Source organism: Melospiza georgiana, chromosome 1, assembly GCF_028018845.1.
Source record: "Melospiza georgiana isolate bMelGeo1 chromosome 1, bMelGeo1.pri, whole genome shotgun sequence".
Classification (NCBI taxonomy): Eukaryota; Metazoa; Chordata; class Aves; order Passeriformes; family Passerellidae; genus Melospiza; species Melospiza georgiana.
In genome coordinates this window covers 146953522-146978197 of record NC_080430.1, presented here as the reverse complement: position 1 = coordinate 146978197, position 24676 = coordinate 146953522, and the positions used below count along the sequence as shown (strand labels likewise).

Below are 24676 nucleotides of genomic sequence, written 5' to 3'. Positions count from 1 at the left end.
CGGCCCGGCCCCGAGGAGGAGCCGGCGGGGCCCCGCGCCGTCCACGTGGCCGAGGGCGCGCTATATGAGCGGGCAGGAAGCGCCGGGGAGGGAGCGAGGGGAGGGACGGGGCGCTCGGAGCGGCTCGGCCCGGCCGACAGACGGACAGACACACAGCGCGACACACAGACAGCGCGGCGGCGGCAGCAGCCACCACAGCAGCGCCCGTCCGTCCGTGCCCCCGGCCATGGGGCTCGGCCGCCCGCCGGCCCCCCTCAGCCCGCCGTGAGTACCGCGGGACCCCGTCCCTCTCTCCCGTCCTTCCTTGCCGCTCACCTGCAAATCCCTGCTGCTGCAGAAGGCGCGGTGGGAGCCTCCCCGCCTCCTCACTCGGCTCTTGAGTTCTTTTGGTTTTTGGAAAAAATTATTTTTGTGCTCTGGAAGGAGGGGCGGCCCCGGCGCTGCTCGCAGCATCCCCCGGCGCTCCGGAGCGGGGAGGCTTCTCCCCATCCACCCAGCCGGGATTTCCCCACTGGAGGGAGGCAGAGGGGAGGCGGCGGAGCCGGGGTGGGTGCCGGGGGAAGGGGCCGCCTTCGGGCGATGCTCGGGGGGCGACAGCGCCGGGAACCCCCTGCAGCTGCCCCACGGAGCGGTGCTGCCCCACGGGGCCTGTCCTGCGCCGGGAACCCCCTGCAGCTGCCCCACGGGGCCGGTCCTGCGCCGGGAACCCCCTGCAGCTGCCCCACGGGGCCGGTCCTGCCCAGCGCCGCCGCCGGGAGCGAGCAGCAGGAGGGACCGGCCCCGCGCCCCGGCTGGGCTGGGTTATTTCCCTCTCCCCTGGCTTATAGGCTCTGTGCCGGAGGAGCAAAGCCGGTGTTACTCCGTTAGAGGGCAAAAAAGCAGACTCGCTGTCGTAGGTATCCGCTCGCACGTTCCTCCTTGCAGAATGAATTTCTAGAGGAGCATAAATAACTACTCTTCGTTTGCTTTTATTGTACTTGGTATATTTATCTCAGCAGCGAACGTCTATCCCAGGTCCTTAGTGTGATTGTGTGTAGTCTTGGCACAAATGAAAACAAGCCAGTAAAAAAAATAAAAGAAAATGCCGTGATGTATATTTACTCAGTTGAGGCACACAATATTTTCCAACTCTTTGTAGCGGTTGGGCTTGTATGTATCCAACATACCGAAATAACTCTTTCATGCAATTGTAAGTCTGAATTATATATTTGTCTGCTGGGCACATATGTTGAAGGAAAAAACCTCCCTAATTATGGATCTTTCAGAGAGATTGGAAGGGTGACAAAGCCCTTGTAATCTTTTGGGTCAATTTTCATAAGCTCCAAAACCTCTCTTTGAAAAGGAAATTAAATTTCAGTGTACAAAAGGGACAGGAGATTCAAGGATATAAAAAAAGAGTCTCTTATTCTGCTTTGATCTTGTCCTCAGGAGTTCATTTACTTTAGTGCTCTTCAGTGACACAAGTTAAAATGAAGAGTTGCCTTTAACTGGAGTCTTCCTGCCTCTTGGCATTTCGGGAGGTACTCAATTAGCAGCACACTTCTCCGGTGTGTTATTTACACAGCTTCAGCTGGAGGGGTGGCTCTTCGTGAAGCATCTGCTTGGAAACACTTGGCTTGTTACAGCCACAGCATCCTGTGCCACCCATGCCAGCCAGCACCTTCCCCAGGACAGCGTGTTCAGCCCTCCTCAGTTTTTCTGTCCCAGTCCGGAGCCAGAGATGCTCTGCCCACTCTGCTCAGTGCCTCGACAGAGCTGCTCGGGTGTCAGAAGAAGCTGGGGTGGCCTTGGGCTCCCTTTGCTGCTTTCAGCAGAGGCAGGGTGTTATCTGCAGGACATGGCTGTGCTCAAGGTCCTTTCTGGACCTGTCTGGGAACCTGAGAGTTTCCTATCAGCTTGAGCACGTGTCCAGTGGGGTGAAGGAGGGAATGGTTGGATGTGAATAAAAGAATGAATGTGAATAAAAAGAATGAATTTGTTTATTAGAGAATAGCATGTGTTTTCTTGATTATCTTGGAAATAACAAAGCCCCAGCACAGGTCTGTGGTGAGCTTGGTGTTCTGTTCCTTTGCTGATTTCTCACTTCATTTACTCTGTTTTGGTGCTGCTGTAGAGTAACATTTCTGTGTCAGGAGGTTTCAGTCCTGTGCCTCACCAAAGTCCCAGTCTATGGTTCTGCCAAGTCAGCTTTTAAGTTACCACTAAGTTTTTAAACTACAGTTCTGCTAATACACATTTATTTTACCTTTCTGCTTAGTATTGTGTAGAAGCATTGTCTCTGAAAGTGCAAAAGAAGAGAGAAATTGTATTACTTATTCTTTTGGCTCACTCACTTAGTGCACTGTCTGATTCTGCAGGGGAGACAGCGAGCTGCCCTATGTGGATGAATTTGTCACACATCTCTGCCAGAAACAAACTTGAGAACTTCTTTACAGTTTTTCTTCCAAACTTGATTGTCCTGCTAATGGTAATGGCCTCTCAATTGAGGAAGGTCGCTTTTCAAACTAAACATAATTTTATGTAAGACTTGGTACGTGCTTATCAATTTTCTTTTTTGTTTATGTAAAACTGGGAGCAGCTTGAGAGGAAATTAAGGTCATGCAGATGGCAGTTCCGTCTTCTAGGTTATAAAAGCATCTTTTATGTCAAGTGAGTTGCAAATGCTGCCATTAAATGATAGTAGAAATAAATTTTTACTTGGAACATCTTTTGCACCTATTTTCAAATGCGTAGTGAAGCACAAACCTGCTTTTAAAAAGCAAAGCAGAGAGAGCAAACTCAGCTCCACAGCATATTTCAAGTGCTGATAATCCTACCACCTGGTGGAGCTTTTCATGGCTCTGGCTGAGAGAACTCTGAAAAGGATGCATTTTTTGTCTTGTTTCAACACTGTCACATGTAGTTTCTTCAACTTCTTTTCTTTTTCATAGCAGACTTAATCAATTTTCTATTATTCTGTATCATTTATACTTTGCAGAAGGCTGCATAGGGCTGTTGGTGTCTCATCTGAAGCAGCAGATAGATGAACTGGTGAAGCAGGGAGTAAAGTTTTCACCTACAATACTTCTTAAGTGAAAGAATTATTTTTAATAACCAGCCCCTCTGCCAAGATACTCTGGTGGAACCTTTCAGTGCAAGCCCAGTTAGCTTTGTCCTAATAATTTTTACATTTTGATATAAATATTACTATAAAAATTTTATTTACTGTAAAATATTTGCTAAACAGCCTGTGTTCAATCAAGCTTGCAAGGAGCAGAGAGGCAGATACATTTTGAACTGATCTGACATTCCTGATATAGGTTATTAAAACATGGGAATGAGTTCCAGGAAGTAAGGTGAAGTATGGCAGAGATACTTCACCCCCTCTGCTGCAGTCTTGCCTGTCTGTGATGTTTATGGTGTGCCTCCTAACTGATAAATGAAAATCTAACTCACAGGTATGCAAGCTGAAAGTAAACTCTGGGGTTATCTGCCAGCTCACAATTCAGAGGAATTGCTTACAACAGGGAGGGAGCTCCTTGACCCATGCAGACATTTCCTGTGCAGGACATGCAGCCTTGCAGGCAGAATGCTGTTGTGAATGTTTGTGTTGCTCTTTTTGCCCCAGTGCCTGTGGCAGCAGCCAGCAGAGCAGGGGAGGCCGTGGCTGGCCTAGGGATGTGGCAGCTCCCATCTGCCTCTCTGCTCCTGCAGGAATGGGGGGCCTGGTGGGATGGACAGCTGCCTTTGCAGCCCATCCAGAGCATGTCTGCATCCCTCTCTGGGCCAGCCTGGGATTCACTGCCCAGCAGGCACCTGCATCACCCAGCATGGGTGTGCTCCAGGGAGCTGGGATCTTCTACCAGGCTTCAGGGACCTTGGCTTCTCAGCTGTGGGCTCTCAGTGCTGTGTGAACTGCCCTGGGCTAGCTGTCCTTGTCTTCTGTCACCTGGTGTTGTATTTGTGACTTCAGGAGGGTGGGTTTGGTGTCCAAGGTATCTTCAGTGGCACCTGAAATGTGTTTGGCAACTGAATTCATCCTGTGGGAGCTGTGTGAGTTTTCTGGGCACAAACTTCTATCTTATGAAATAGATAACCTTACCAACATAAGTGGTTTCTGTTCAGGATGTATGTCTGTTAGTTGTTCAAAGTTGTCACTTCTTGTGACTCCTCTTGTCCTGATAACTGCTGTGGGCTGACCAGGCACTAATTAACAGCAGGTACAGAGGAGCTGCTGTCACCCTTCTGGTCACCTTTCCCACTCTTACCCAACCTTCTCTTCCACTGGTGCCAAGTGTCCCATGCTCGGGTTTGTAAGTAGCTGTCACTTTGTGTAAAATGTCCCATAAAACTTTGAAAAGCTCTTTTAAGTCACAACCCCCTGAAGCTGTGAAATAGCTGTGGAATGTGGAAAATGGGGGGCCTGGACAGACAGGGAGCTCTTTTTAAAAGAAACTCACCCATAGTATAGGTAGAAGCTTGCTCTGAAGCATGAGATAAGATTAGGAATGTCATCAATTGTAGAGACTGTAGTAATTGTTAAAATGCAATTCTGGGGGAAAGGAGGGTGGAAAGCAATTCTTTCCTGGCTTTGTTTCACTTTGAAGTGCTGTGATTAAGTTGCTTCATCTGGACTGACATGCACGTCCCTCCTCAGGGAGAGGAAGATTTGTGCCCTGTGTAGGAGATGACCAGACAGGAGTTGTGCTATTTCAGGAAACCTCTTAACCTCATCAAGCCACATCTGTTTCTCTGGGCCAGTCCCACAGCTATTTCTGCCAAGCAATTGCAAGGTGTCCTAGAATGCAACAGAGACACAAGTGATTGAAACCTGCGCCTGGTGACAAATGTTTGAAGTGTAGCTGTCTTTCTCTGAGGACATCATCTCAATAGAACTTTTTTGGTTTGTTTTTTTTTTTTTTTTTTTTTTTTTTATAGTAACTTTTCAAGTTTTCAGTGCAGGCTCAGCACTCTGTAGCTTTCCCTCCTGAAAGATTTGAGGTGAGGACAAGGAGAAATGGGTGACAGGTTAGAGCCCGCAGGGTCCAAGCACAGCATTTCCCACCTTGCTGGTGCCTGACAGAGGACTGCTGCTGGCATGGAGGTGACCACACATCCTCCTGGTGTCCCCAGAACTCTCCTGCAGTGAGCTCCTTAGCCACCCTTTTGGAGGATTGTTCTGCAGAGTAAAAACTGGCACAGTGACACTGAGATATTAAGTCTGATGCAATTTTAAAATGTCTCTGGCCTTTATAATTGCTGCTGACATTTTTCCGGGAGCCGTGGAGTTCTGTATTTTTTTACTTTTGTTTTTAGAGCTTTGGTACTCCAAAACAAAACAAAGATTTTGCCTTTTAAAGGACACTGCATTATTTCTAGAGGCTGGATCTTCAATCAAGGACTTAATCTTACTTATCTGAAATACTTTGTGTGCTGACACATCACAGTGTTGTACCAGATCGAAAAAGAAATATAATTCTATCAAATCTGCCAGCTCAGTTAATATGACCCTGCCAGGGAAGCATATAAGGCATCACCTCCAGTTCTTTTAGGAAGGCATCAGATTCCCACTGCCAGCTCAAATTCAAAGCACAGTGCATGTGGCCAGGTTTGGATTTAAAAAACAATAATTCTAAGGTACTTCTTGCATCCTGGCATGCAAAACCACAGATCAAATTGGAAGATGTCATCTGAATATTTGGGTTGAAACAGCAGTTTGAGTCCTACAGTCATTTGGGAATAATCCTGAAGCAGAGACCTGTGTTATCCTCTTTGAGACTTCTACAAATTCCTGTGTAAAGGGCATGGTGTAGGGCTACCTGCAACTTGAATCAGAGCTGACCTGACAGTTTGGGGGTTTTTTTTGACACTCTGGAGTTCATCCAAAGCTGCTAGGATGTGATGAGGCCATCCATACCTGTATCTTAAATTCGTATCTTAAATTCCTTTGGCCTGATGGGAGGTAGTGATGCCTTCTATGGAACCTGCAGCCTGCATTACTGCAAGACTTTGGCTATAAATGCTGTTGCTCTGTGCACCTAATTCTTCTTTTACTAGAGCTTCACTTAAATTAGTTTGTGCAGATTATCTGACTTAGATTTTTTTTTTTTTTTTGGTGACAACACTGAGAAAAATACTCATTTACATTGAATTGAAGCAATTTTTCGTTAAGCAAAGGCAGGTCAAAATAATTATGATTTTGAGAAAGTTATGCATTGCTACTTTTAGATACTTTGTCTTAATTCCAGGTCCGTTTCAAACCTCTCAGGTAGTCAAAATCACTCATTTTGAAAGTACCAAGTTTGCCTTCAGAGATGTCAGAATGATTCCTCTGAATTTGATGTGACCTGCATTGTTACAGTTTGTCAGCCAATGGCAATACTGATGCTATAGCTGAATCTGGGGTTTTGTTTCTTTTCTCTTTGAAACTATTTTTGTAGTGAAGTTATTATTCTTTGGAAGGTTTACCCTGTTTTTCTCTTCAGGGACAATTCTATATATTTCAAGTAAGAAGAGGATCTCTCCTGTTGTTCGGTCTAGTGCTTATTAGAAGAATTAGAGCTCTTCCTTCTTGATCTCTGTTCTGTTTTCAGCTCCTGTATCCTCTGCTTTCCCCCTTCAGTTAAAATCCGCCTTTATGGAGAAGCATTGACTTTATGATCAGGTCTCCTGTGGCTTCGCTCTGCCTGCTAAAACAGATCTGCTGTTCCTCTCAAGCAGCTGGCTTGATTTGAGCCTAAAACTTTAACCTGAGGAGTGAAAATGAACTTCTGCTTGCCCACTATCAAATGTTCAGCTTCATCCTTCAGACTCAGGGCTGTTGGATATCTCCAGGGGATCAAGCAGCAGCACTGGTGAGAGCACAAAGCAGGGACAAACTAAACTTGCAGGCAGGACATTGATGCATAGACAGCAGCTGAGAATGCCACAGCCACTGGAACTGTGCAGGTTCTCATGGAATCATGGGACATCCTTGCTTGGAAGGGACCCACAGGGATCATGGGGCTGGCCCTGTGCAGGACATCCCAAGAACCCTCCCTGTGCCTGAGAGTGTGGTCCAAATGCTCCTTGAGCTCTGTGAGGTTGTGTTGCAATCACTGCCCTGGGGAGCCTGTTCCAGTGCCCAGCCACCCTCTGGGGGACAACCTTGTCCTGATATCCAAGCTGAACCTCCTCTGCTGCAGCTTCAGGCCATTCCCTTGGCACCTGTCACTGATCACCTGAGAGAAGAGATCACTGCCTGCCCCTCCTCTTCCCCTTGAGAGGAAGCTGTAATTGCAGTGAGCAAACCAAGTGACCTCAGCTGCTCCTCATGGCCACCCCTCAAGGCCCTTCACTGTTTCACAGCTCTCCTTTGGACACTTCCTAATATTTTTCTATCTTTTTTGTGTTATATTGCTGTTGTGATGAAGTTCTCTCTTGTGCTCTGGAGGCTGTGCTGTAATGGCAGCACAGAAATAAAAGGGAGAACTGCATTACCCTTTGTAAAATGTCAGGAGTTAAACAGACCCTTGCAAAAACTTGTCTTGCTTAGAAAGGCAATATTGAAATGTAAACTGGCTCTTGCAAAATATCATATGGAAACCAAATTTGTCTTTTCTGGTGCTAAGAGGAAGAAAACAATTTGGGAGGGCAATGTGAGGATGCTTTATAAGTTGCTAAAAGAGAGCTCCCTTCTCTTGGGCTGCCAGAAATGCCTATGGTTGGCTTGCTGGTGTAAGTGGGGACTCTGCAGTGGATTCATGGAGAAGATCTGGGCAGGGCACACAGCTGTGGGGTCAGGATATGGCTTTGCTTCAAGATAGCAGCTATAGGCAACAAGATGTCAGCTCCACCAAGGTTATTCTGATGTCTTCCATGTGGTGATGTGAAGTGCCCATGGAAGTACCAAGTGTGTGTGAGATCCTGAGAGCTTCTTCAGAGCTTCAGGAGAGTTTTTTTCTAGTTTCATCACTCTTTCTCTCCTTCCTGAGTAGGTACTGAAATGCTCTTTAATCCTGCTCTTCAGGATTTTTCCCTGCCATGCTTTAACCCCTCAGACAGCAGCTAAACCCCACACAGCCACTCTCTCACATTCCCTGCAATGGGTAAAAGTGAAAAACTCATGGGTTGGGACAAATTTAATATGTAAAGCATAAGCTGCACATGGCCAGCAAAGCAAGCTAAGGAACTCAATCATCACTTCCACAGGCAGGCAGCTGTTCAGCCATCCCCAGGAAAGCAGGGTGATTTTTTTGTTTTATTATCCCACATAATGGTAAATGGGAAGGTAAATTCCATCACACTCAATGTGCCTCCCTTTCTTCTGCTCCCATCTTGCTGTGCTGCCCATGATGCTGTATGCTATGATAACCTGGGGTCAGCTGTCCTGTCCTCTTTCAGTTCTTTGTGCACCCCCAGCCTCCTTGCTGGTGGGGTGGGCTGAGGAGCAGAAAAGGCTTTGGCTTTGTGTAAGCTCTGCCCAGCAATAATGAAAATATGCCTGTGTTATCAACAGTGCACCCAGCACAAATCTAAAACACAGCCCCATACCAGCTACTGTGGAGAAAATTAATTATCCCAGCCAAAACCAGCAGAGTCCTTGTGTATTACAGCGCCCTGCATGGGGTCGCTGAAGGTGAGAGATGGACGAGAATCTTGTTTCTTGATCAGAAGGCTGGATTTATTGGTATATGATATATAATACATTATAACTATCCTAAATAGAATTAAAAGAGAGAAGTTTGCAGATGCTTGCTAAGCTAAGAATAGAAAGAAAGAATCTATAACAAAGTTGTGTCCAGGGACTCTGTCCCCAGTTTGTTCCTGTGATTGACGCTTAATTATAAACATGGGAACATGAACCAATCACAGGTCAAAACAGGTGCATCCTATTGCATTCCACAGCAGCTGATAACAATCATTTACATTCTCTTTCTGAGGCCCTTGCTTCCCAGAAAATGCAGAAATCTGAAAGAAAGGATTTCTGTGAAAAAATGTCTGCAACACTTGTGCACATACTTCCTCTCATCCACCCCGTTTCCTCAAATTGTCCTTGCTTGAAGAAAACAGACTGTTCTTACAACTTCCACCAACCCCCTTCCCTCCCAGGCTTTGTTCTCCGTGTGCCAGGATCAGAGTGAACCAAGGCAGCAGGAGAGCCAGGGACACTTCAACTTTGCCCCTGAGGACAAGTGTGTGGTGTTGTAGGACACACTTATGGCTGAGAACTTGGAGTCAAGGCCTGCCCCCTCTCAGCTCCCTGTCCTTTCTGGCTGCCAAGGACAGTATTTCAGTTTCCTGGAGGTTCAGTTCAGCCTGTAAAGTGGTTGGAGATTCCAGTAAAGATGTAAACACTGCCCTTTTGACCAACAGCTTGATTTTTGAACTACGAAAGTAAAGGGAAATCCAACCCCCATGGAGAAAAGAGCTTTAGAGGAGGGATTCACTCTCTGCCACTCCATTGAGTGGTGCAGTCATCAAAGATGTGCAGAAACACAGCTGATGCAATATAAATCATCTACATTTCTGTTTTGTTTACTACAATGGGGTTATCACCATAGTGCTGCAAGGATTGTGCAGTTTGGTGTCTTATCCATGTGGCTGTTCATGAACTTTTTTTGCTTGCCTGGATCCTAAGACCTTACAGAGAAACATAGTGTCTTTGTCTCACTGTGGCTGTCACAGGAGATTTTCTGTTAAAAAGTAAGCAAAAATAGATGTGCAAAAATAAAAACTGCTTCAGACCTGGAGTTAGAGAGAAAAAGCCTATATTGTGGTAGCAGGATGTGGGAAAGAGCAGCAGCTTCACAACTTTGTGATAGAACTGTGAGGATGCTGGAGCACAGCTGTCCTGCATCCTGCTGTTAAATCCATATCTCTGCAGTTCAAAGACAAGGATGTTGTGTGGGACAGTGTGTAAAATGCTGTGTACAAGTTCATGTAGATGATGCCAATGGCTCTTCTCTCATCCCATAGCATTGTGAGACCCTTGTATGCCCATTGCAGAAGGCCACCAGATTTGTCAGGAGCAATTTGACATAATGCTTACAATTCAGACAGTTAATTGCACCAACAAAAGTTGTGTGTTAATGCTGATTTGTGTAAGGCACTGATTTGTGTTTCTCCATAAGCTCTGTATCTGTGTTGTAGAGAACACCCAGTCCTTCAAACAAAAATTAACTCAAGCAACTGCATAACTGGTTGTGAGGCCAAAGAGCAGAGGAGCAGGAGATGGAAACTGGCTGTTGAAAATGACAAGGTTATTGAAAAACAAACAGTAAGTGCAGAAGTGGCTAAAAGGCTTGGAAGTAGCAGTGAAACAAAGGAGTTTAGGATAAGCTGCTTCTCCCAAGGCCAAAGTCTCCTGTTGATGCTGAGTTCAGCATTGGCAGAGGGTGTTGCTATGGAATTGTACTTCATTTTGGAGTGTTTGTAATAAAGGAAAATGACAGAGGCCTGTATTGAAAAGAATCAATAGGTTGGAATTTCCAGTCAGACTCCTTTGGAGGGGAATGTCTCCGTTTCACAGAGCACCAGAAGAGGCTGCTTGTATCTTCCTCTGTTGCCACCTGACCTGCTGCTGTAGGAGAGTGGCTCATTTGCTGAGCTTTGTTCCTGCTGTCTTAGGAGGATGCACACTTTTCCTTTGCCTGTAAGAGGTCTGGATGAAGAATTCTATCATAGAGTCAAGTAAGTTGGAAAAGATGTCTAAGATCATCAAGTCCAACCATCAAACTAGTGCCAACATCATGTTCACTATTAAACCTTGTCCTCAAGTGCCACATCCATAAGTTTTTGAACAGTTGTAAGGATGGTGACTCCACCACTCCCCTGGGCAACCAGTTCCAATGCTTTACAACCCATTTCATGGGAAAAAAAAAAAAAAGTCTTAATGTTAAATTTAACCTGAGGCCATTTCCTCTCATCTTGTCACTCTACTTGGGAGAAGAGACCGACCTCCACTTGGCTACAACCTTCTTTCAGGTAGTTGTAGAGAGAGGGAAGGTCTGCCCCCATCCTCCTTTTCTCCAGGTTAAACACCTCCATCTCCCTCAACTGGTCCTCATAGGACTTGTATTCCAGCTCCTTCACCAGCTATATACAGCTAATACTCTACCAGATTAAGACAGGAGTGCTCAGTGTGGCTACTGTCTCTACTGTTCTTGGAGAAAAGCTTCCCACACTCCAGTGACAGTAGCCCTTTATCCCTTTGGTTTAAAATACCCAAGTCCTGTCTGGTGACTGTCATCACACTAATTGAGAAACAATCCTAAGAAATTTGCCCCATTTTCAAGTTACTGTCTTGGAAAAAGGACAGTTGTCTTGTGGGAACAAGCTGGACCGAGAGTTACATCTTAGTGCAGCAGAGGCAGTCCTTAGATCCTCCTCAGGCAAGCTGTCAGACACACCCAGCTTTTCTTTTTTTGTGTGTGTGCTTGTGAATTTTTAAAGAAGCATTGCTCAAAATGTCTTTTTTCCTGACTAATCTTACCCCACACAAACTTAGAAGTTCTCTGTAGTGTATGAAATAAACCCACCAGGCACAGCTCCATTTTGGAAAATAGCTTTTCATTAAGGTGTAACTCTCCCCTGCCTTGCTCTCAGAGCCACTAACCTCACATTTGGCATGTCTCTGAATTTGGAAAATACTATTATGAGTCTGGCTGTTGTCTGCCAGTACAGTTTTTTCACCTTTACTGTCTTGCTTGGAAATTTAGTGGCTCTGATATCCAGAGGATAACAGTGAGGATCCTCTTATGGAAGAGACTGGAGCTAAAGCAAGACCCCAAGGGAACTGGATGCACTTGCTGTGGGAGTTTCAGGCTTGCTTGGCACAGGGGCACAGCCTGAGGGTGGGATCACCAGGGTGGCATTTAACAATTCCCACTGCTGGAAGAGACCAGGTGGCTTTACAAGGGTGGAGCTTGGTGCCATTGGGGCTGGTGCCACCTGCTGTGCTGCTGACCCCCTCCTCATTAAACACTGAGATGTGGCACACTGCCCCCTGTGCCCAAGGGTTAAGGGCAAAACTGGGAGAGATTTGCTTGCTTTGAAAAGTATCTCTTTCACAGTCCCTCATCTCTACAAAGGGAACCCATCCAAATTTGCCTTTGCTACTTTTGTATCTGTTCAGACTTCAGTTGACTCTAGTTCTTGGAGCTGGAAATTCTGTTATTAGGGCCCTGAGATTTTCCTGAATATTAAAAATGCCTTGCTTTTATAGCTGTCAGAACCAATCTTTCAGCTCTCCCCCTCCAGCTGCTGTGCTCTCTTGTGAGCTGATTGCTACTCCTGGGCAGGTAAGTGTCAGCATTGTTGTGCCTGGCACCAACAGTATTGACTTCCAAGGAAAGGAGGGTGTTTCTGCATCTCAGATCCAGTCCTGTGTTTTGTTTATGATACTCTCTTCTGCCAGGAAAAATTGCTGCATAACACTTTCCCTGTGTCCAAGAGAGAGCAGGGTGTCCAAGAGAGAGCAGGGTCGTGCTCAGTAACCTTGAGTGTGGATTTGTAAGCTCTGGTGAGCTCATTAGAGCTTGATCTGCTCATTACCTGGGGACTGCTGAAGGCAGCACCAAAATATTTGAGAAGTCAGCAAGGGCAGCATGCTTGCCTCTGAGTGAGCATGGGAATGTTGTTCAGTACATGCATTTGAATTGATTGCTGAGGCTGACATCTGCTTACTGAGGTTTACAAAGCTTGTGGCTTCTCATAAAACACATGGCATTTGTAAGGACAGGCTTGTCAATGAGAGTTCCCTTACTCAAAGCCAACAGGATTCTCCCATCTGTGTAGCAGAGCCCTTTCCTTAGAGCCATCAGTCACCACTGTCTGAAAGTCTAGGTGAAAGTGAGTAAAAAAAAAAAAATTCATTCTTGCTCTTCCCTTCCCAAGGAAATTCTTTCCCTGGTGTGACAGCCCTTCCCAGCCTACTTATAGCTCCTACTGAATTTCAACTTCCTGTCCAAAATTGCTGGGACATGGGATGATTAACAAGAAATGTTCCTGAAAGGACCCAGGACAAGGGATCCTTGTCAGCAGTACATGGTGAAATATTTCAAACCTGATGAGTGATCTTTAGGGCATGCAGCAGGCACCCAGAGAGTGTCTTGGGTATTGAGAGAGTTAAAATTGGTTTGGATTTTTTTCAGGAGGTGCAGAACAAAGCCACAGCACTGGCATTATCATGAAAGATGTCCTTCAGCCTGCCCAGTCGGCTATTTTAGGAGGCATTAAGTGATGTAAACATCATGGCAGAGAGACTGAAACACTTGTTGTGGTTTAACCCCAGCCAGCAACTAAACACCACTCTCCCACTCCCCCACCAGAGACTGGGGGAAGAACTGGAAGGTAAAAGCTGGAAATCTCATGGGCTGTGATAAGGACAGCTTAACAGGAAAAGCAAAAGCCATGCACACAAACAAAACAAGGAAATGATTTCCTGCTTTCCACAGCCAGGCAAGTGTTCAGCATCCCCAGGAGGGCAGGGCCCTGTCCTAGGTAATGGTGACTTATGGAGACAATGGACATCACCCCAAATGTCCCCCGTTGCTCCTTGTCCCCCCCACCTTATACACTGAGCGTGATGTCACATGGTCTGGAATATCCCTCTTTTCACTTGGGGTCACTCGTCCTGGCTGTTTCTCCTCCCACTTCCCATGGACTCCCCAAAACACAGCCCCACACTGGCCCAAATCAGCCAGCACTCCACAGCAAATGGAGCAGTGCTTGTGCAGGCCCATGGGTAACTTCATAGTTCCCCATCACTTGTGGGATTTGTGTCTTCATCTAAACAGCATGCAGATTTGTCACTTGGCTCCTCTCACCAGGATTCTCTAGGTGCACACTGAAAACCACTCTGCTAGCAGGGTGCACCTCACCAGGATGAATGGCAAAAGTTCCTTTTGGTTTAGCTGAACAGAGGGTGAACTTTACTTTAAGGTGAGGAAAAGGTGGTTCCTGAGTTTACCTAAAAATAAATAAGGTGCTGACTGGCTTGGTTATATTTTCACTGCTTGACCTATCAAAGGAGACAGTGGCATGGGAAGGACACAAGTAACTTTCAGATGACATTGCATTAATTTGTAGCAATGCTGGAATTTCTGTTGAGATGCTTCCCAATGATGTTGCACGCATCCGGCAAAGGCTCTGCTTGTTCTTTCCTTTGATATTTGCCCAGAACCAGAGACAGATGCTGTAAAATGGAGTAATTAAATGTGTTGATTTCTTGTAAAAATGGTTACTGTAGTTCATTTTATAGTGTGGGGGTAAGGGGGATCTTTAAAGATATCTTCACTCAGCTTGTGTGATTTGAAGGTGGCCTTTTCTCTCTTTTTTTTAGTGTCAATTAGTGGAAGTTTTTGGGTTGAGGTTTGTTTTTTTCTCTTTAAAGCACAAGGCTTATTTAAGAACATTGTAGACAAAATATTTTGCAATGCCAAAAATCTTCTGCAGTGTGTTCAGAGCAGGACTTTCTTTGCTCTTCAGCTCAGAGTGCTTTAGACAGAATGGGAGAAGGACATGAAAGAGAATTGTGTTGTACTTAGCAGAATTAGAATAAGCCCACAAGCACATGGTTTGTACTTTTTAATTCCAAGAGCCTGAATCTGATCTCACTCCTACTAATCTCTGAAGGGATTATTCCTGATTTACACCATCCTGAATGAAATCAGAATCTGGCCCTGAAAGCCTGTTGGTACTTCAGACATTGTCTCAAGGCAGCTGACCTGCAAATATGAAAAGGAGACCTGAGTTCCTGTGGGTTAACTGTTTAAATTTGTCAAGCTAAGTCGACTGCAGCTTGTTTAGCAGGGAGATGATTCTGCAAAACCTCAGGCTAGAACCCATTTACCTCTGTTTGACTAATGGGAGGAAATCTGAGGATCCTCTTTGGTGCAACACAGTGCTCTGCATTTGCATAGCATCTTTCATCTGAGGATATTAAATAACTACTTCAGTGCACTTCTGGAAGCTGTTCAGCCAGACAAATCTCTCTAATGACCTGCCACGACTCTGGTTGCTAGCAATGAAGCAAAAATAAGTTAGTACATTGAGTCTCTGGTCATGAGTGGCATCTGTAAGAAGAGGTCTGCAACCTAGAACAGTGTGAAGCTGTTAGCTGAAAATACTGGGGTTTCTGGAAAAAAGGCCATGTCGTACTTAGCTGCTGAGAAGAAAAATTGATTTTTATTAGCACAGGTTCAGTTAGTGTTCACTGAGACAGGTACCAAAAGCAAATGTACAGTTTTAGGGTGGGAAAGCACAGGTTGCCTTTTAGTCATCATGCCAACTTCTTTATGGCCCCAAATGAATATTTTTTTGTTCATGTTTTGGTTGTCTACGTGCTCATTTTTAAGGCTGTGTTTGCATTGAGATTAAGGGAAAGTTGAACACACCTTTTCATAGGGCTGCTCTAAAAGAAACTGGTATATTATTATACACCTATGCATATTCTCCAGTGAACAGGTCATGTTTGTCATTCTGCAAAGCACAATTTTGGTGTGGTGACACATTTGCACAGTGTTTGAACATAATAAATGCTGCCATACAGTGGGAACCAGATGGGCAGCCTCATGCAATGGCCCACCTATTTCCTTTTAGATTTTGTTCTTGAATTCTGTTGTCAGCTCAGATTTCTTAGTAGCTGTCTCTTTGCCATGTCCATTGGAGATGCTCCAAGCTTTAGACCACAGTAGTTAGATGAGTGTGGAGGGTGCTATCTTTATGGACTGTAGGATGCCTACATCCCATCATTCACCCAGCACAATGGAAAAAACACAACCTCTGGCACACTTAGCAAAAAGGCTCAGTATAGGAAGATTTTGCTCACCCTGGTTCAGTGATCCCTTGCAAACATCTGCTCCTGCTCTGGAGCTGAGCTGCTTTTTCCTTTCCAACCTGAAAGCGTGGTTATGACATTAAATATATTGAACCAAATTTGACATGCACAGTCATTTGTCTGGAAAGTACCCTTAATTTTCCTTGCAATAAGTAAGAAAGTCTGCTTCTTCCTCAAAGGCATATTTAGTTTTGTTGCTAGTCACTCCAAGTTGTTAGCCATGGCTGATGTAAGCCCTGCCTGTCTATCAGCAGAGTCTGGAGGAGCTAATGACAGTTCCTGGAGGTGAGACTTCATTGATTCAAGCTGAAACAGCTGGTGAGCAATGCTCTGAGGAGTTGGCATTAGAATAGAAAAACGCAGTTGGCTTTGTGTCTATATGAGCAACCGAGAAAACTCTGTAGTGAGACCTCTGCATTTTTCAGTTTTCCATAAAATAGTCATTATCATCTCAGGTCCACATCTCTCCACTTTTCTGTGTTTTTGCCTGATACAAGCCAGAGGAAGTGCCATGGGAGCAAATGTGGGATTTACTGGGGGAATGAGAGCTGGTTAATCCCACACTCTTCAGCAAAGCTCTCCCTTCCTTCAATCCTGTCTCTGCAGCAATGTGTGCATCAACCTGGGTTCTCTTCAGTGAAAAAGAGTGATACTGGACCTTCCTTTGAAGCTTTTGCTGTTTGATTGAATCAAATTCTCTAAAAATTCTCTCCATCTATATATCTGCTATAGGGTAAGAGACATTTTTCCCTGTTTGTCTCTGATCTCAGCTGGTCCCACAAAGTCTATTGCTACAGCAGATGTAAAGGTGGAGAAATTTTAAAATACACCACAAAGCAGATATAAAATCTGCTGCCTTGCTGAACTGGTTAATGTTGCTTAGCTGACATTTCTGCAGTGTAGGAAAAGCTGCATATTACTGGCCAAGCACTTTGTAATTTTCTGTTATTTCTAAAATGGATGCCAGCAATTGGAAATATTGAGTAATTTTTAATTGAAGGGATATGATCAGTGGGTGATTAGTTTTTGGAGTGCCTTGGATGAATGCTGTGTTGTAGAGAGAAGCCATCTGGAGCAGGGCTGTGGTTTAGCTGCTGCAATGAGTACCCATGGACTGCAGAGCCAAAATGACCAGGTTTATTACATCGATGAGGATCTTGAGTAATTCAATTCATTTTCACAGATCTAAATGAACTAAAATGAGAACATAATTTGGCCTGAAGTTTTAGTTTGATGCTCTCAATTATTAAACCAAGGATCATCGATGCATTTTCTACTATGCTTAAAATAACCCAGCCACAGCAAATCAGGCTCTTGAGGTCCTTCCTCTGCCTGCAGCTTTTATCAGATTTACCATGGGCAGGATTTCACCACATTGTGCCTGGATGGCCAGGGTGACTTCATTGGGTGCTTCTTGTATTTGCTGCTCCTCTGCATCACAAGCATCACACTGCCTCTGACCCTGGGGATAGGCTGGCAGAGAAGAATCCCAGAACCACAGAATGAGTTGTGTTGGAAAGGACCTTTAGAAATCAATTAGTCCCACCCCCTGCAAGGTGCAGGGACACCTTCCACTAGATCAGGTTGCTCAGAGCCCTGTCTGTGCTGTCCTTGAAGGTTTCCAGGTGTGGAGCACCCACCACTGCTCTGGGTTGCAGTAATGCTCTCACTGCTGGGGGTTGCTGGGCAGAGACCCTCCATAAATCTGTGTTAGTCACAAATATTGCAGCTCACACTGCTGCAGGGTACCTGTAGCAGCCCTGGGTTTGTAGCCAGGTTTGTAGCTGCTGGGCTTAATTACTCCAAAATGAAGACAGATCTGTGGTGTCATACCAAAGTAAATCCTCCCTCTTCCTGAAATTTTCATTGCAAAGTCTTTTTGCTGAAGCCTGGTCAGTCATGGTGATGTACAGCCCTGAAACTTGAGTCCCAAGAGCTGCCCTGTATTCAGTGCATCAAGGGGTGTTTGGAGCAGTGAGGGTTACTGGAGGAAGTGACTGTAAGGAAAAAAAAAAACAAACAACCTTTGAGAATGCTTTGATCTGAAATCAAATATCTGCACCAAGGAGGCAGTGTATTTTTAGGAAGAGGGCACAGGCTGCATGTAAGTAGATGCATTCTATTTGATGTGCTGAGATCAAGGTGTTGGAGTCTTTAGCTGCTCATCTGGCCATCTTATCTTGTGTTTTCCCTCTTAATTTTTCCCTTGTGTTTTAAAATTGTTTTTCCCACTTGTTCTGTGAAACATTCTTATGCAAAGCCAAGTCTCCTGCAACTCAAGCAAGCTCGTTTGTAGCACAAGAGCAAAGAGGTGTCACAGTCTTGGTTTTGCATAAAAACACATCATTTATTTCCTTTTTTTTCCCTTCCCAAGCTTGTTATTAAATGAGCAGTACTTTAATGAAGCATTTAATGGAGAAAACAAAACAAAGCAACTTCTATATTCTCTAGATTGTTCCCAAAACCCTGAATGAAAAATTATTTAGAGATTAAAACCCTTGCTGTTTCCTGTGTCATTGCAAAGCAATAATGAGCAGAACTTGAAAAGCTCTTCTCTCTCCTGGTTTGGAGTACCAGCCTCTATCACAGCATCAAACAGCCATGCCAGCACTTTTTCATGGCACCAGCTGATTAAGTTTCATAGCAGATTCTCCCCCAATTTAATGCTGCTAATGACTATGTGAATGAAACTCACAATATAAGCACAAGTTTGAAATCTCAGCTTCAGCATTGGAGCTTAAACAATCTGTACGGGAAGAGGCTGAGAATGTAAGCATCAGTTTAAAATTGTTGAGTTTTCCAGTTTTCTTTGCAATTTCCCCAAAGCCCCACAATCCACAGCAGACCCAGGAATAAATTGCAGGATTTGGGTTCTTGCTGTAAGCAGGGACAAGTGGCATGCCCTGAGCACTGGCACATGATGAAAAAGCCAGTGCTCTCTCTCTCAGCAAGAGCTGAGTCACTTGGGTAATTCCTGTTTAAAACAGCAGAACTGGATTCATGCTTCAAGCAGCCTCAGACAGCCAAAGAGGAATAAACTTCAGGTTAAAACCTTGTGTTTTGTGTCATTACCTTCTTCTCCATCCTTTTTGCCCCTCAGTGACAGTGTGTCAGAGGGTAACAATGGGAAGGGGAGCTTTGCTGCTTGTGGGAATAATAAAAACCAGCCAGGTCTACACTGAGAGGTCCCAATCTGCAACAAGAGAAACAGAGCACTTGTCTTGCCTTCTGATGTACAGGAAAGAAAAACAGAGGCAGGTTTAGATGGAATTTTATCTAAATGGTTTAGGTTTTGCAAATTGCAACCCTGTAGCCTTTAATGTTCAGGATGAGAAGAATGAGTGGCTCATTTGCTGTGATGGCAGTGAGACACTGGAACAGGCTGCCCAGAGAAGCTGTGGATGTCACATTCCTGGAGGAGCTCTGGGCCAGGCTGGATGGGGCTGTGACTAACTCACTCTAATGGAAGGTGTCCCTGCCCATGGCAGGGGTTTGGAACAAGAAGATCTCAAAGATCCTTCCCACCCCAAGGCATTCTGTGATTAATCTTGGTACATAGCAGACGTGGTTACAGCAGTGATTGACAGTGTGCTGAGAGTAGATGTCCCTCAGCAGGATTTGCTGTCAGCATGGCAAAGACTGGGACACTGTTGGAGGTGTTATCCAAGTGGGATGCTGCTGCCTGCCTGCCAGGAAAGCAGAGGGGAGACCCAGCCATGATGACCCTTGAGCAGAGAAGGGTGCAGGAGGGAATCAGGTGCGGGAATGAATCAACCCAGGTGCATCCCATGGGATGGGAGTTTGGAGAGCTGCCAGGCCCTAGGCAACTGCAAAGATGTCACCCTTTTAAGCAGAAAATTCCTTGGTGGAAATCATGGAAAATCCATGAGGAATTTCTGCTGCCCAGGCAGGTCCATAAGCTGAGGTGCTGTGCAGTCTGCAGTGACCACTCAGAGATGTTCTTCTCCTACTGTGCTTGTCTGCAGTGATGGAGAGCGGAGGGAGCTGCCACCATGGAACTCCTCTTCTCTGGCAGGATGGAGCCTGTCACTGTTTTATCTCTCTCCTCTTGGTCCCAGTGTTGGGAAGGGGGGTTGAAATGTGGCAATTGTACCCATGCCAGGGAAGGTGGTTTTAGGTTTTCAGGGCTTCCTGAACATTCCAGCTCCAGTACATTTTGTTCCCAGACGTGTCTTTATTCTTCATTTCTGTGGCTTTTCAGGCAAGGCTGCTGAGAGCACTGTCCTCCTGGGTGTCCTGGGTTCATGGTGAGGACAGAAAGGGACAAGAGAGAGCCGTCAATTGGAGCCAGTGATCAGAGAAGCCAGGAAAACAAACAGCTAGGAAAAACACCTGCCTTCTGGGACTTATTTCCTTAAGAAGCAAAGTGGAGAGAAAAAACATGTGGGATGACTGAGACAGACAAAAAAACCCATGCTCATGTTTGGTGACAAGCCCTGCCTTTCAGCACTGAGGGTAGGGCTTGGTTTCTCCATCTTGCTCCAGGGCTATGTGGGCACATGTGGCTCTCGTGGACAAGAGTCCCACTCCTCCTGCCTCTTCTCCTCACTGCTGGCTGACAGAGCCACTGGCAGGATCAGTACTGGGAATAATACCCTGCTGTGACCCCATAATGTAAAAACAATCTTGCAGGAACAAGTCTCAGAGCGAACTGGATCTTCATTTTCTTTTAAGAATACTCCAGTTTCTTTCAATCAGCAGAAGACTGCCCTCCTTATGAAATGAAAAGCAGTGAGTGCATGGAGGACAGGCATGGTACAAGGTTGTCCCAGTTTAGGGCAGTTTTGGAGAATACCTCCAAAGGGGGCCCCTCCACAAAGCAAACCCACACCACCCCTCCTTCCCACTGGTTTGGGAACGATTCCTCGGAGAGAAGTGGAAAGAACCTGTTTATTTAACAGGCACAGCACCCCCCAGCACACAAAATGAACAATACTGGATGACACCACTCTTTCACTGCTCTGAAAAAGATAGCAAATTCAGAAAGTCTCTCTTGGGGGTGGTCACTCTGTTATCAGTCCCTTCAGCACTGGGGCAGCTGCTGCAGCCACAAGGTGCAAACTCTCAGTGTTCCCAGGTCCCAGTCTGGAGCAGGCTCGAGTAGGTCCAAGAAAGGGGAAGAAAAACAGTCCAGGGAAGTTCAGACTGCCTAGCTAAACTAACCAACAACCAGAAGCAAAAAGCAAGAGCAAAAGTGAAATCAAGAGCAAAAAGCAAAAGCAGCACTGTGTACTGCCCAGTCTGTCCCACCGACCGTGGGAGAGTGAGCAGGCTGATAAGAAAACAAAACTTCACTTTTCAGAGCCAGTCTTGAAGGCACAGAACATAATATCCAGCATAAACAGAACACAGGAATGGGGATACAAGCATCCTAATGTCACCCTAGGACGAAGGTGAAAACAGCTCATGTTCCTTATGGGACAATGAGAGTTTTCCTGTGCTAGAGCTTCCTTGGAGTGCAGATACTCCAGGGTGCAGATGTTGGTACATCTGGCAGAGTACAAGCATCTGCAAAGCGTGTGCTACTGTCAGACCTGGTAATCTCACCTTTTATGGGTCACAGTGAGAAGTAGGTACTTTAACATGTCATTTGTCTCGTTTAGAGGAGGCATTGGAAAAAGAGGCTCTGGAGGTGGGACTTCCTCTGTGCTGCTGGATAAAGAAGCCTTGATGACTTGCTGGGGCATTGAGGTGTGATGTGGGATCAGCTGGGTCCTGCCCCAGCACAGCTGGAGTGAGATCCTGTTAACCTCTTAGCTGGGAGTGCAGGGGCTAGAGGGCAGAGGCTGGGGTGTCTGAAGGGGGGAGCTGATGCTGGGTCTGTGGTTGCCTCCTTCTGTGGAGAGCTGGAGCACCAAGGTAGTGCCCATCCAGTAACCTGAGGGGAGACTTTCAGAGCCCAAACTGCACTGAGTTGTCTGCACTTTATTGAAAGTCACTGAGGGCCATGCTGCCTTGCTTTAATGTCATTAGAAGAACCCAAACCAACAAAAAGTATTTATATATGAGTGTGTGTATGTGTGTATGTATGTTATCTTCTGAAACACATCCAACATGTAGGTGTTCCTTTTAGACAAAAGTTGATGAGATGAAGAAGCTTCCTTATGGCCCAGAATGAACAGGATCTGTTCCTCTTTCTGTAGGGGAAAAGAAAGAAAATCACTGGCCTGGTTGACTGTGTCCTGGAGAACCGAGGACCCAGACTCTTTTCCATAAAACCTTCATACATAAAACAAAGTCAAAAACCAAATACTCAATTGTGCTTAGATCCAGGGCCCAGCTGAAAGCTGGTTGGTGCCTTCCTGCTGCCTACACCCCTGTGCACAGCCATGGATGGGTGGTCCAGACTGACCCCATCCCAAGTGCCCACACGTGCAGTCAGGGAACCCTTTTCAAAGTGGTTTTTATCCCCATGAGGAAACAGCTTCCTCAAGTATTTATTACTTTGCCATGTCCCCTGATTTAAAGTATGCTCTGAGCCCTCTGCACAGGGCAAATGTTAGGGTGTTCTTTTTTTTTTCTCAAATGAAAGAATAGCAACATTAAAGTTCCAGTGGAGTGGTGATGCTTCATCAGAGTTTCGTTGACCCTGACACTTGCACTGTGCTGTAGTTTCGAGTTAACCAGGAGGTCAGGGTTTCTGATACACCAGGTGCTGTGTCTCATGTTTGGGTTGTATTTTTGCCTCCACAGGGGTAAGGAGGAAATGGCTCTTCCTGTCTGAAAGAGCCTTTCAGAATGTTCTGGTGGCCTTTTGGAACTCCAGCTGCTGGTGATAACCCAAGGATGGAATTTGTCCTGTACAACCATCTGAACAGTTGTAATTTCAGTGGCAATTTCCCTTTGTTCACACTGCTCAAATGCACTTTTCTGATGGTTTGTAGCAGAGGATTCATTAGCTCCTTTTCCAGCAGGGCAGCTCTGCTGTGCATGCAAGTCAGTGTTGATATTATAACACATTTGTTATAATTTGATAGCCCATTGCTCTTACACACGTTCACTGTCATTGCAAAAGTGTGCTTTTTGTTGGCTTTTCTCAGGAAGGGATGAGGGGATGCAGAAGTATAATTTGTTTAGTAGAGAAACATTATTTCTCTTCTCTGTTAACAGCTAAGTATGTAAAAGAATAAAGCCAAAAATACTGGTCAATCATAGAGGAGTAAAAGGAGCAATGCTTTGCAAATGCAGCTGAGGGATGTGAAAACACGATTCACTTTGAGAAGATTTTGTTTTGTAATTCTGCATCACACCTCTGGCTCTCAACACTCTGCTGTCTGTCTCTCTGTGTGTTCAACTCATAATATTCTGTTAATATTATTTGACTCATAATATTATTTGTCACTAGCTGGGCAGCTATAGCCTTAGTTATGATGTGATCTAAAATCCCCCGAGGCACCAAAATACTTGAAGACAAGGAAGGATGTTGCTAAATAGCACATGATATAGGTGGAAAATCTGACCACAGAAAGCCCAGATGTCTGCTAGAGACACTATTTTCTTAATTGCCTAATTTTAGATTCTTAAGGAAGTGTGTTAAAAAGAAACAAAGCAAAACAAAACTTTTGAGATCTAACATGACTGTTATGGATTTTTCTTAGATTTTCAGATGCTTCCAGGAAAAAAAAGCAAAGAAAAATCTACTGTATGCAATTTTAGCATGTTAATTATTTTATTTTATTTTATTTTATTTTATTTTATTTTATTTTATTTTATTTTATTTTATTTTATTTTATATTTTATTTTATTCTATTTTATTCTATTTTATTCTAACTCTGGAAGCTTTTGCATCAAAAGTTGCAGTTCAGGTTGGGGAGTACTAAGTCTGTTTTGGAATGATGCTTTCCTTGTTTGCAAGGTTTTTTCTGAACCTTTTATGAGTATTTGACTTTGCAGAAACCCCCAGATTACCATCCACCCACGTGCAGCTTTGCTCTGAGGTGCCTCTCTGGTGCTCTGAGTGCCCTTTCTCAGTGCCAGAGCTCAGGGAGTCACAAGTTCCCAGCACAAAGCACTTGCCCTGTAGTTCTGCTTTTGCTTTGTTGTATTCCAATTTTTTAAACCTTTTTTTCCCCCCTCTGACCTGCTGCTGCTGACCTTGCTGAACCTCTGTCCTGATCTGTATCTTATGCCACCCTGAAATATCATACACAGGAAGCATCTGGCTGTTCCCCTGCTGTATGGGGCATTCTTTCAGAGGATTATCTCTGTTTCATTCTGCTTCGTTCTGGCACGAAGCCTGCAGAAGTCATTTGACAGACCTAAGCTCTCTGCAGATCCAGATCATCCATCTCTCAGCGCTCCTGAGGCTCCCGTGGTTCTGCCGTGTCCACTTGCTCCGAGCTGCTGCCCTGGGGACGGGGGCATTTGTCAGGTTTGCTTTTTTCCCCTTCTCGTTGCTTTGTCAGTCACACCCCCTAGAAAAGGAACTGCAGGTTGCTAGGAGGAGGTGAAGCAAAATGTGCTCAACTTTGGGAAGTGAAGTGTGTGATGGAGATGGGGATTTTTAAACATCCACTGGGAATATTCCTGGTGGCAAGGAGGTGGGGGGTGTGTTTCTCACAAGCTTCTGGCTTCTGCACTTGCAGTTTTCCCATTGAAGGGAAGTTAGATTTGGTTTGCAGGTGCAAGAGGAAACAAGTGTGTGTTGCTTCCTTCCGATTTTACACTGGCTTTTCCTTTTTTTAAAATAAATTTGGCTCAACTTTGCACAGCCCTGGCAGGTACCCAACCCCTGTCGTGTTTCTTGGTTGAGTCAACAATAAATCCAGCCAGAGGAGAGCAGCTTAATGGTCTGTAGTAATCATCCATCCAAAATCCTGGCTAAAACCTTCATCTCTCCAACCTGTGTAGCTCCTT

General features: G+C 45.2%; 1 protein-coding gene across 1 annotated transcript in view; it reads left to right on the top strand.

The window, feature by feature from the left end:
* Positions 1–244: 244 nt before the first annotated feature.
* Positions 245–24676, top strand: part of ST3GAL1 (ST3 beta-galactoside alpha-2,3-sialyltransferase 1) — a 79669-nt gene continuing 55237 nt past the window's right edge. The window contains exon 1 of the mRNA XM_058038132.1: positions 245–264. The gene's annotated coding sequence lies outside the window, so the exon portion shown is untranslated. The remainder of the gene's footprint in view (positions 265–24676) is intronic.